This window comes from Protopterus annectens, chromosome 13.part0 (genome assembly GCF_019279795.1).
Source record: "Protopterus annectens isolate FY-2018-M chromosome 13.part0, PAN1.0, whole genome shotgun sequence".
Classification (NCBI taxonomy): Eukaryota; Metazoa; Chordata; order Ceratodontiformes; family Protopteridae; genus Protopterus; species Protopterus annectens.
Window position 1 is genome coordinate 458,857,893 of NC_056747.1, and position 13,181 is coordinate 458,871,073.

Below are 13,181 nucleotides of genomic sequence, written 5' to 3' on the forward strand. Positions count from 1 at the left end.
TTTTCAACAACCATTACTTACTTCAATGGTGAATGAAGCTAAAGAAGCATTGAATACAGTGGCAGAGGATGAAATAGTGATTATAGCCCTTTAATCAGGAGGGCTGCAGGATGGAGTACTATGTGACTTTCTGGGTATTTCTGAACCTGATGACCAAAACTGGCTTCATGGGGTGCAGAAGATTAACATACCAGAAAATATAAACAGTAAGACAGAAGTACAAAGAAATACAGTGCATGAAACAAAAATATTATTCTGTCAGTTTTCTTCATTTCTTCTTGTTTTTTTAGCATAATAAAAAACATATTCTCTCATGTCCATATTAATTTTCTCCTGCAAAAAATATTTGCTAGTATGGTGGCTCAAAGGCACCAACATAAAAACACAAGAGAGTGTACACACTTTTCAGAAACACAAATATGTGGTGAGAGTTCATTCAAAAATATTTCTTTTGATAGATATGATTTATGGGAAATCTTACCACTGGAAATTAATGTAACAGATATTAGAGCTTTCATTTTTTTGGGCAATGAATCATTTGGTAACATCATTTTTGAGTCAGAAGAAAGTTTATGGAAAATAATGAACAAATTTAAAGAAAAAGAAGCTTTATTTTCTTGGACATATTGTGTTTTGACTACACAACTGGACTTGGTTAAAAAGACTAGTAATTCAGTTTAGAACTAAGGTGGCAAAAGAAGACCTGGACACTTATCTAAGAAATATTTGTGATACTGTTTATGATATTAAATTAAAGATAACTGGGGATTATGGATCAGTGGTTGGGAATGTATAGCAAAATTATGAGTTTTGCAAAGGAACGTACAACATAATTCAATTGTTATTCACGTTCAATGGGCAAGGGGGTTTGTAAAATATTGAGGTCAACCAAAAATGTGTTTCTTTTGCAGGGAAGAAACAGTGTTCCAAAAAGCTCTGTGTACAATGTGGGGAAAGGAAACATTTGATAAAAAATTGTAAGATGGCATGTTATAAAAATGTAAGCAAATGGCTCATTTGTGGATGGACTGTACTAATACACAAAAAGGTTATAGATAACATTGTTAGTTGTGACAGTGATGAAAATTAAAGTACTGATATTAAAAAAGAAAGATATTTTTAATAATGAAGGTAAAAAGGTTGCAGTTTTTGAACAAAAAAATGGAAAATGCCAAAAATAAGAAAAATGTTATAGACATGCATCCATCACAGTTAATTGACCATGTAACAGTTAACAATGATGGATGTGGTGACAGACAAGAAAAACGATGAGTAGTGATTACAGGAAAAAATCTATTGTGGACAGAATTAGAGAAAATAAATATAAAAACAAGTTTTTGAAAGAAAAAAGAGAAAAATAACGCTAATTTGAGAATAATTTATTCTAAATGGCAATAGTATTGCAAATAATATCAAAAGACTTTTAGTTTTGCAATGGCAATGTTTGATTTAAATTAAAATATAAAAAGAATATAAGCAACTCTGTAACTGGTGAATTAAAAGAATGGGTTACAAAATTAAAAAAGGGGAAAATAAATTACAGTTATTTTGACCGTAACATAATTTTGTGTTACGATGATGATGATTTTTCTATTATATTTATCCACGGGAAGCATTTTCTATAGATATTTTAGTAGCTATTAAGAACAGACAGCAAAGGTTTAAAAACTGCAAGGAAGGTAAAGACTTTTTATGAAGTCTGATGCTTCAGAAATTACTGGTTAAGGGAAATATGTAATACAAAGTGTTGGAGGCATGAAACTGCAATAATTGCAAGACCTTAGAAACAATGGAACAAGTATTTCTAAATGCTCAAAAGTTAAATCATGTAATATGGAATCTTATTAGAGAACAAAATTAATTTTCCTTTTTAGGAAATATATCTACGACTGATGTAATGTGGTATAAGGGTATTACCCTGGCTGTTGTAAAAATGAAATTGAATATGCTGAATAAGTATGCATGGTTATTATTTCTCAGCCAGGCAAGCAGTGTAATGGTAGAGAAGGAGGATCAGAGAAGTTTTGTGGGTGAGGAGTAGAGTATTGGTAATGAAGAAGGAAATACAGATGGCATAAATAGTGATGAGAGCTTGTTAATAGGATATGAGGTAGTGATTCAAACCAATGAAGATTTTACAAATAGTCAGCACCTAGTTGACTTCCCAAAGGACTCAGAGAATGCAAGAGTGACTATTACTGAGATTTCTTCAGGTGCTCTTCTATTTACACAGTATCATTATTTAATTGATAAAGAAGATGCAGGAGAACAGACAGAAATATTGTGGGCTGACCTAGTGGACAGAGTTTTTGGAAAGGATATAGTGACAGGACAAATTATGTCAAAAGAAAGTTTAGATGAAATGGAGAAATAACTCAGTGTGCTGTAAATGAATCATATAAAACTGTCATAGGCTGATCACAGAATATGCAAACAGGTACCGTTACTTTGGTAAAGAAAGAGACCAAAAGTTAGAATAAGAAGCAAAAAATAATGCTGTATAGATAGATATTTAATTTGTGACAATGAAATTTTGCCCTTAGGGTTTTGCTAAAAAGAAATGACAGATATTTGAGTTTCAAACTTTGTATCTTCCAGAAAATACTTATTAATGCAAAACTTGGCAACTTTTTAAGTTTATAATAGAATAGTTTAAAATTTGTCCTTATTTTTGGACACTTGTCCCACTATTATTCTTGGCATATTGTAAATATGACTGTATGAGGAGGCATTAGATATAATGTGCAGACAGCTTTGCCCTACTGCACTCTCTTAGGGAAGGCACATCACTCAGACACAGCTGGTGGAAACTCTTTTAAAGACACAGCTACTGTATTATTACTGTTTATAGATATGAAACCATGTGCTACATCCCCTTACCTTTTAAATGAATGCAATAAATGTATTAGATGCTATATTTAAATATGTTGACTGTAGATAAATGTACATACATGTGTCATGCAACAGAATATATGTATACAAAATGTGTCATGTAATGTAACAATACAACTCAATTAATTGAAATGCTATCTCCTGATATTAAGATAAGGAGAGACTGATCACTTTTTCTTTTACAGAGTCCATATACATTATGTACAGTCATTACATTTATAATATGGACCGGATTCATTAACGCCTACACTAAGTGTACACTAAGTAGACACAGTCTGTATTTAAGAACATACCTACCACATATTTTGTGCTTTCTAGTCACTCAGAAAGATTACACTAGGTATGTATGTAGTCTGCACTTTGTGGTAACCTTTATGAATCCCCCTCAATATTTAAGGCTGCAAGAAAATCAGTAGGAAAACTAAAATTAGGAGGAAGAAGGTGTGAGTCATGCTTGTGCTTTCTGTTCACTCAGAATAGTGTACACTTAGTGTAGGTGTTAATGAATCCCTGGGGTATGTGTGCCATGTGATAAAGCAATACAACCCCATAAACTGAAATGCCACCTCCTGACACTAAGTGAATGAGAATAATCACTTACATACTCACAGAGTCAGTGAAAATTATCCACAGTCACTGTACTGCATCAATTTCCTGATCAGTCTGCTTCCATACCTTCAGTTACTGATTTGAAGCAGGTTGATCTTTCAATATATCATCATGTATAGAAGCTTGTTGTGGAATCACACACTAATTCTGGATAATTTTCTTCCAAATCTTTGGAATGAGTTTCTGCAACTCTTATAGAATTTATCTCCCTCCAAGAAGGCAATCCTTTATCTGAATCAACAGTTTGAGGTAGCACTTTTGAGCTACATAGCTTTACCAACTGAATATCTATAAAGTATGCTGCTTTGTTAAGCATTTTTCTTCCTCCTGAATATATGTAAATGGTGTGATCTCAGTTGTTTTTCATAGCACTGTAGCATGTAAATTACTTTTGTGTGCTCTAATTCCAAAATTCATACTTATCCTCATTCTTTCCTCTTTTGCAACTGCAAAACAATCATTAATCTGTCATAGTAGAACTTTCATCTACATTGCCTTTTTAAAATAAATTTATGGTATTTCTTTCATTTTCTGGAATTAATAGCAAACAGTAATTTATCATCTTGGCCTTGAGACATCTGACAGTCAGCAGTTGTGCCAGTGAAATTCCAGAAACTTCAGAGGTAAGATTTTGCTCTCTAAAAAGTAGAGTGCAAACTAAATTTCCAACAGTGTCTCTCTTTTGCATGTAAATGGTATGAGCTCAGTTGTTTTTCATATTGCTATGGCAGATAAATTTGGTGTAGTCTGGGCTTGCCTATTGCTCTGTGGATATATTAGAATTGAGGTACTATGTCTAAATTCCCATTGCTTAGCAAAAAGTATGAAATTGTTTGGCCTACAAATTATGGACCATTATCTGATACTACTTCATCTGGTATACCATGTCTAACAGAAATATTTCAGTATTCTGACGACACTATAGTAGTAAAAAGTAATGGCTTTCGACTTTTCCCTGTTAGGAGTCGCCATAGCTGAACTCTGGTCCATTCATGGTTGGCAGTGGATTTTTACATTGCCGAGTTGCCAGCCCGATGCCCAACCTTCAAAGAAGGCACACCCATTCACGCACGCACCTACCTGCATGTCTTTAATGTCACTTGACCGCGGGAAGGACATGCAGACTCCACACAGAAGGTGCTCCAGCCATGAATCGAATGGGAGAACCTCTTGCTGTGAGGCGACAACACTAACTGCTGCACCACCGTGGCCTATGACACTAGTAGTACTTCTGAATATTTTACTTAATGAGTGCTTTTACATTGTAGCAACTCTGTTTTAACTTTCATTGTGGTAGTGTTTTCTTCCTACAGATTCTGGAAAATAATAAAAATTTCAGATATTTAAATCAAGTGCTCAAAATCTGCTGTGATATTTTTTAGGCTAATAACGAATATGATGCATTCTTTCCTTATACTTAATTATTCCCTGATTTGACTCATCTTAAGTGACATAATATTGTGAAGATGTGTAGGAAAATTATTCTTTTCCCTTGAACATTAAGTCTTGTACACACAAATGCTCATCATAGTATGGGAACTGTACTCATATATAGATGCACTTGCTTAACATTTTCTGGCCAGTTATGACTGTGGTTATAACAACTGCATTTCCCTCTCTCATTGTTATTTAACAGAGCCATAGCTCTTCAAGTTTTTCAGATGATTTTGCCAATTGTGAAATAATCCATGGAAATTAAAAATATTTGTGTAACAGGTTTTCTTTACTCTCTAGCGCGTGGCATATATGCTCTATGTGTTAATGTACTTGGCTTAGACAGAAGTTCTAATCATATTTCTACAAACTCAGCAATATTATTTGAAGTTTTGCTGGTGCCTTTAGAAAAAACTTCCCTGTTGTGACTTATGGTCTGACTCTACTGTAATTGATTTACCATAAATATAAACTTGGAGCTTCTGACAGCTAATATTTTTTGCCAGTGTTTACTTCTCTATTTGGGTACAGCATATCCAAACATCTATCAAAGTTTTTGACTCAAATGTTGCTGGTCTGCTTTCCTAAAGTGATAGTGCTATAACCATTGTTGGCTGGCACATACAGAAACTTTACAAACTTATCAATCTGTAGAACTTCAAAGGAGGTGTCTTAGTAACTAGCCTTTTTAACATTTTACAATTTCTATTCCTATAATCAGAATCATATAATATGCTCAGCTTCCTGAGTGGCATTGTTATATCTGACAAGTTTATAATGGTCTTTAAAAAAATTTACCCTGAACTTGGAAAGAGTCTGCAAAATACCAATGAATATCATCAGATAGGGCAAGCGACAAGATTTTTAAATGTGCTACATGGTACTAACATTATTCAGAGATGGATTTAATATCTGTAAAAGTTCAAACATGCTCCATAGGTATTTGAATGTATGCACACATTTGGCATTTATTTCTATACAGTTTTAAACATTTCTTCTTCAGTCTGCCCAGCAACTTGATAAGTTACAAATCATGCTTCCGCATGGTAGCTCTCTACTCTAACAGATCATCAGTTCTGTTGATTACAGCTTGTAGCCCTTCAATCATTTCATGTATTTATTTATTTATTTATTTCCAGTTTGAAAACCGGGGAGGTCCACTGGGCTCAAGGAGCCCATTTTCAGTGGAGGCCCGGGGAGAAAAGCTCCTTATTACACACAATTAAACAAGAATGGAATTATATAATTTTATAAAACAAATGTAAAATAATATGATGACATATAGCAAATTACAAATGCAAACAAGAAAAAAAATAAAAACATGAACGCAATTCATGACATACATACATAGTTAGAGAGGCATTTACACGCAGGTCATAACATACATACATAGTTGATTAGAGACCCATTTGCACAGCATATGTTTGAACAGATGTAGCAGGATAATCAGAACAAAGTAATAACTATCAGTTTGTAAAACTTCTATAAGTAGTTGCAAAGACTGAATATTTACAGTTTAGTAGTGAATATAGGTTTTTGTAGAATAGTGGAGGAAACAAAAGTGGAAAGTACAAAGTGTAGTATGTATACATACAAGATTCTGGTGAAAGCGGAGAGAAGCAGTTGAGCAGTAGAGAAAGATTCAGTTGTTTATTAGTGAAAGATTCTGGGGTAATCAGAGAGAGGCAGATATACAGTAGAGAAAGAGGCTGTAGTTTAGTAGTAAAAGTGGTGCACATACTTCTTAGCTAGTTAGTATCAACTGTTAGTATCAACCTTATGTATAGGTAGAAAAGAGAAATATTCCAAAATAGGGAGAGAGACTAGAGATAGAAAGCTGTTTACAGTATTTACATTATATACATTCAAGGTTTTGAACTTATATTACCTTAGATTCAGAGCTGGGTGGCTGTTGTGGAAAACAGCATGGTGTAGAGGTACATGTGGAAGTACATGTATAAGCGATATTAGTAGGATTAGGTAGGAAGAGTGCAATTACATTTCCAATTATGGGAGAGGTAGGAATGGAGCTAGAATTTGAAGTGTTCAAAGTTTTTAGTGATTCTTAGCAAGGGTGGGAGAGAATTCCATTTTTACGCTTAGGAGTAGGATAGCAAAAACTGGCCAGTGGGATGTTTTGCTTTGTATACAGAAAGTAGATTTTGTTGGGCAGATCTTAGGGGTCTGTAGGGAGTGTAAAATGGTAAGATATGTGTTAGAGCAGGGCATGCAGTAGGTTTAAAGATTAATTTGTGGGCTGTAGTGAGTCGGAGGTAGTCAAGGTAGTTGAGAAGCTCTAGCCAATTTAGCATGTGTAGAGAGGTACAATGGTGGGAGGAGTGTTTGGACTTAGTAGCAAATTTAGAGATTTTATTGTAACAGATTTCTAGTTTTGAAGAGATGGAGGAAGAAAGATTGGTTAGTAGTGGGGCCCCATACATTAGTGATGGTAGTAAGTAGGTAGTGGCAAGAGTTTGTCTTGTAGAAGGAGAGAGAAAGTGAGAGTTTCTGTATAGCGTACCAAGTTTTTGATGTTTTTTTTAATATTTAGTTGGATATGGTATCGAATTTCAGGTGTTCATCAATAGTAACCCCTAGAATTTTAGCGAAAGGGACAACTTCTATAGTGGAGTTGGCATGGCTGATAATACTGAAGGATTGTTTGTCAAAGGGGGGGTTTTGAGGGAGAGAAAAGTAATATTTTGGATTTATTTGTATTAAGGGAGAGGTGGTTTTGAAGCATCCAGTTCTCAGTAGTTGTAAAAGCAATTTGGGTTTTTGCCTGGAGCTCAGGAAGATTAAGAGCTAGAGCAGACTAAAGTAGAGTCATCTGCATATTGCACTATTTTAGTGTTAGGAATGGCAGCATGGAAATCATTGATAAATACATTAAAGAGCATAGGACTTAGTATGGATCCCTGGGGAACCCCGGTTGTGGTAGGTAGGAAGGTTGAGGTACCAGTTTGCCATTTACAGCCTGGGATCTGTCAGAGAGATAACTATTAAACCAGATAAGGGAGTTTTGAGAGAGACTGAGGTTAGAAAGGTGAGTCAGAAGGTGGGTATGGGAGACAGTGTCAAATGCCTTGGATAGATCTAGAAGGACTGTGGATACAATTTCTCCAGAGTCACGAGCATGGTTTACTATGTCTAAAAAAAAGAAGAGAGCAGTTATTGTACTATGGCCAGGAAGGACGCCATGTTGGGTAGGGGTGAGGAGATGATTATTGATGAGGAAGGGCATGAGCTGGAGGTGGATGCATTTTTCAAGAATTTTTGAGATTGGGGAGAGAATGGCTATTGGTCGGAAGTTTGAGATGTTATTGTTTTTGCTTCCTTTGTGGAGGGGTAGGATAAAGGTAGCATGCCACAATTTGGGGACATAATATTCCCGTATGGCTCTATTAATGAGAATGTTGATGGGGATGGTGATACTATTTGCAGCAAGCTTTAGAAAGAGTGAGGGGATATTGTCAGGAGTGTTGGAGCATGGCTTATGTCTGGAGAGAAGCTTTTTGATGTAAGAGGTGGAGACGGGTTTTTGATAAAATGTGGGGGGAGGGTTGGGAGTGGAAGGTTGCATAGAGGAAGGGGAAGTGGGATTGGGAGTGGAAGGTTGAGTATAGGAAGGGGAAGTGGGACTGAGTGGAGGGGATGACACATGTGATTGGGGAAGGTTTTAGTGAGTTCAGTAATGGAGTTGGTAAAGAAGGTGTTGAATAGGATGGTCTGTGTCTATTTTGTTGTTATTAGGACAGGGATTGGTTTTGGTACCTGGATGCAGAAGAGAGTTGATGGAGTTCCAGAATTTTTTTGGATTTTTTTTTTGCGTGGGTAGACTGTAGTTTAGTGTAATAAGATTTTTTGTCTTTTGTAATATGCTTTTTGGCTAGGTTGCATAGTTGCTTATATTTAAGAAGGGTATCAGGGTGTTTATTTTGGTTGAAAAGTTTCCAGGTCTTGTCTCTTTGCTGCATAAGTGTTTTAGTGTCTTTAGTTATCCATGGGTCAGAGTTGGGTTTTATTCGTTTTGTTCTAGGTGAGTCTTGAGTGTTTAGGATGTCTAGGAAGGTTGTATTAAAGAAGTATACGACTTTATCAAGAGGAAGAGTTTTTAGATTGTCCCAGTTTGTTAGTTTTAGGTTTTCAGAGAATATAGAAGAGTTAAAGTTTGTAAGATTACAAGTATGGGTATATTGGTGCTGGTGAGGGGAGGAATGGGTTGCTCAGTGAATGAAGACAGGAAAATGGTCGCTCATGGTGTCAGGTAAGATACCAGAGTGTGAAATCTTGTTAGGGTGAGAGGCTAAGATCCAGTCTAGTGTGGATCCTGGGGGGTTGTTCCTATTAGGTCTGGTAATGCCATTTGTTAATTGAGTGAAATTAAATAGATTGATAGATAAGGAGGGATTATTGTTGTTAATTCTATTCCAGTCAATGTTCACATCACCTAATATATATGTTTCAAGCTTAATATTAGTTGAGGCCCATAGCAGAATGTTTTCTAGAGTAGAGGTATTGTTTCCAGGGGGGATATAGATGGCCATAACTCAAATACTTTTAAAGTTATTCATTTTGAGTATTCCTATGACTAGCTCAGCATTGTTAAACTGAGGAATTGGGTTCTGGTAAGGACTGAGGATCAGTAGGCTAGTATAAATTAAGGCTACACCTCCTCCTTTTTTGTTTTGATGGTCACATCTGAGTTCTTGAAAGCCAGGGGGTAAGATCTCAGAGTCAGTAATGCTGGGTTTTAGTCATGTCTCTGAGACTGCTACTATATCTGGAAGAGTCTGGTTTAGCTAAGCTTGGAAGAGTGCTATTTTGTTTTTTACACTCTGGGCATTAATGGTAAGTAGCTTAAGGTATTTATGGTTGGTAGTATTAGGTGAGGTAGGGGGAGTGAGATTAGTACTAGTCTTAGGCCCGGGGTTGGGGTGAATGTCTCCTGCTAGGAAAAGCCAGTTAGAGGATGAAGGGAGCAGGACCTTTGAATTGCTATTAGTAGTTTGTGGGAAGAACAATTTTGCTTTGGTTGTATGATACTTAATTGAGTAGGATATAAGTTTTAGTTTAAAATAGTGAAGTGGGTTTGGTTGAATTAGACAGGGGGAATATGTTGTGAAAATGGGATGAGAAGGGGTGGGAATGGGGAGGGCAGTAGAGGTGGGGCAGAAGGAGGGGGTAGTTTGTAATAGGAATAGGACGTAGCATTACAGACAGTTATTAGCAGCAGAATGCTTATAGAGGAGATGAGAAGAGTCTGTGGAAATGGAGATGTCATAATTGATTGGAGTAAGTTAAGTTTAAGGTAGTAGCAGGATTTTAGGGGGAGTTTTAAGAGAAGGGGGAGTATGGCTGTGAGTTGTTAAGAGAAAGGGGATGAGTATGGCTATGAGAACAGGAAGGTAAAAGATTGAGAGGAGGAAGGGATAAGTTAATTGATGGCTGCTGGGAGGGGGAAGAGTAGAGATGGGAATTGGTCTGAAGAAAAGGGGAGGCGAAACAGCGTAGGGTAAATGTAAGTGTACTGGGGGTGGGTGGGAATTGGGGGTGGGGTAGGGGAGCAGAGTGAGCCTGCAGGGCGAACTGAGCGGGGCATACCTGAAGGAGGAAAGACACAGCAGGATGGTGAGAAAAAACAATCAGTATAGTAGAAGGTAAGTACAGGGGGAGGTAAGTAAGGGTGCTAGAGGTAGGGTTATATAGATGTTGTGAGAAAAAGAAAATAGAGAGGCTTTAGGGAGGCTTTAGGGAGAATAAGGACTAGTATATGTGAGATAAAAAAGAGAAGAGTGAGATACTATGGTGTATTAATCCTTGATCTAGTCCAATTTCATGTATTTCTCAACAAAACACAGAAACCTGTATCTAACCAAAGAGTTATTGAGTGCACTCAGTTTTGAGCTATCTTCATCTAGTCCAATTTGTTAACATCCTTGACTAAGATCTAGCACTGAGAAGAACAGTAGCATTAACTATCGCTGCAACAACCTCAACTATAGTTTAAAGTAGAAAGATTTCCCTTTTAATTAAAGTCTTGATTTTTTATAAATATTATAAGCTTATCTTGCTTCTCTGCTGTTACCATACTATTCACCTATTCATTTTGTTCTGCTTGCATAACAGTTATACCCATACCCTCCCCATGTTTAACCTCCTGCTCTGTTTTACTCCTAAGCATTACTGGAATGATTCTCGACACATGGTACTGTCTTGGGTGAAATTTTAATGCAGTACTCTCCTGGCAGACAAATTAAGCATGACTTACTCTGCAAAATATCAGCAGAGTATTGGGTGTATTCTTTCATGAACTTTAGTAAAGTGTTTATAATTACATTCCTATTGTTACACTTTGTGACATTGTGAGGTATTGCAAGCTGTACCAGGGGAAGTGTAACATTGCATGTGTGGCATATGCCAGCGTGGCTGTCTGAAGTTTTGTGGATAATCTTGTGTCATTTGACTGTTGCACTGATTTGTACAGAAGCTTGTATTAAAATGTATTTGTAAAAACTGTTTATGTTAAAAATTCTACAACAGAATCTTAACAGGGTTCTTAAAGTGTATTGTGTCAGAGTTAGGTGACTAGATGTGATGTCATTCTATAATCAGCTGAAGGACGCAACTTTGGCAGCAGCAGTTTGTTGTTTGTTTTTGTTTTTATTTGGAACCTGATATAAAAGATCTATGTCAGTTATCACAGTTGAGTTAGCTGTACAGTTCAGTCATTGTGCAGTATCTCATCTTTCCTTTTGGAAGTGAGCATCTCAGCAGTACCTCTTGCCTTATGATACTAAGTAAGTTAACTAGGGACAGTTTCTCTTTAGTTCAGTTAGGAATAATACAGTGAGATTAGTTTAGTAATATTTTCTTTTTTCTGCATCTGTGAGATTCTATCCATTTGTGTTATTTTTATATTTCCTGTAACTGAAAACTCTTTTGTTTATTGTAACTTAATATTAAGCATTCTCCTGTTTTCTATTTTATTATCCATTGTTAAATATTTTATACTGTTTCACTGTGTCTGGTCTTTTAGTGAATAGTTTTAACAACTTCAGAGTACTTGTGCTTATTTTAGTGACACTGTGGCCACTTCGATAAGCCTTATTGCTTAGGTCACATTCTACCATTTATATCGGTATTAATTTGACATGGTATAATTGGTTACCCTTTGTAAATCCCTTAGATTATGAGGCTGGTGGCAGCAAACTACTTTGTAGTCTGGAGAAAGGGGACACAGCTGGTGAATTGTTGTCAGCCTTTCCCAGGTGTGTGTGTGTGTGTGTGTGTGTGTGTGTGTGTGTGTGTGTGTGTGTGTGTGTGTGTGTGTGTATGTGAAAAATCAAATATTCAAGTGTGTGTGTGTCAGATACTTGGAACTGGGACACAGTGCTCCAAGTTGGGTCTTGTTTGGGATCTGGAGAGACAGAGAGTCCAGTCCCAGAGGAGCGCGTTCCCTGTGTTGTCATGGGGAAAATTGTGTTTGATGCAGAGAGCTGCATTTGAAATACTGTGTAAATCCACTCCTGTTTTCAGTGACCACCTCTCACTGGTGTCATTGGTGAGGATTGGGGCTCCTGGATTACTGGCCTGGGGTAAAGAGGGGCCATCACACACCTGATAGCAATAAACCATTTAGCATTCCTGGAAAAAATCGAGAAGTTTCCTAAAAGAAACATGTATGCTGCCATTTCTCCTGATACTGCTAGTACTTTTATGAACATTCTTGCTATATTTCCAGCTACTTTTCATATTCTCATTGTAAGCAACATTAGGAGTGTTAGGCTTACACTCAGAATTGTTCATGCTGTTACCCGCACAGTCTTCATATAATTTTGAATTTGTACAGCTTGAATCCTCTTAATCATACCAATGTTAATCACAAATACTATTGCCTAGAAGATACTTGGTAGCATTATCTGCTTTTTCATGGATGATTTCCTAGAACATTAGCTAATATTTTCTGCACTTGTACTCACAATCAAGCAAAGTCTTACCCAATGATTATAATCTGTGTCCTAAATTGGACAGAAGAGTACACTGAGATTTGTGGATGGTATGAGGCAAATTCTGTGATTTAAAAGTAGTTTCAGATAAATCACATTCAATACATGTATCAAGCTTAAATGCAACATGTCTGACTTTAATATATTTTTCCAACTAAAACTCATCATGGACAGCAGAAATTATGATTTTAATGCTGAATGCAGTATGAACTGTCTTCCTATTATATGTTTTAACTC

At 36.4% G+C, this 13,181-nt stretch overlaps 1 long non-coding RNA gene across 1 annotated transcript in view; it reads left to right on the forward strand.

The window, feature by feature from the left end:
* The first annotated feature begins 4,043 nt into the window (after positions 1 to 4,043).
* The window catches only part of LOC122788346, a 105,224-nt gene continuing 96,086 nt past the window's right edge, over positions 4,044 to 13,181 (forward strand). Inside the window, exon 1 of the long non-coding RNA XR_006362646.1 lies at positions 4,044 to 4,124. This is a non-coding gene — a long non-coding RNA (uncharacterized LOC122788346). The remainder of the gene's footprint in view (positions 4,125 to 13,181) is intronic.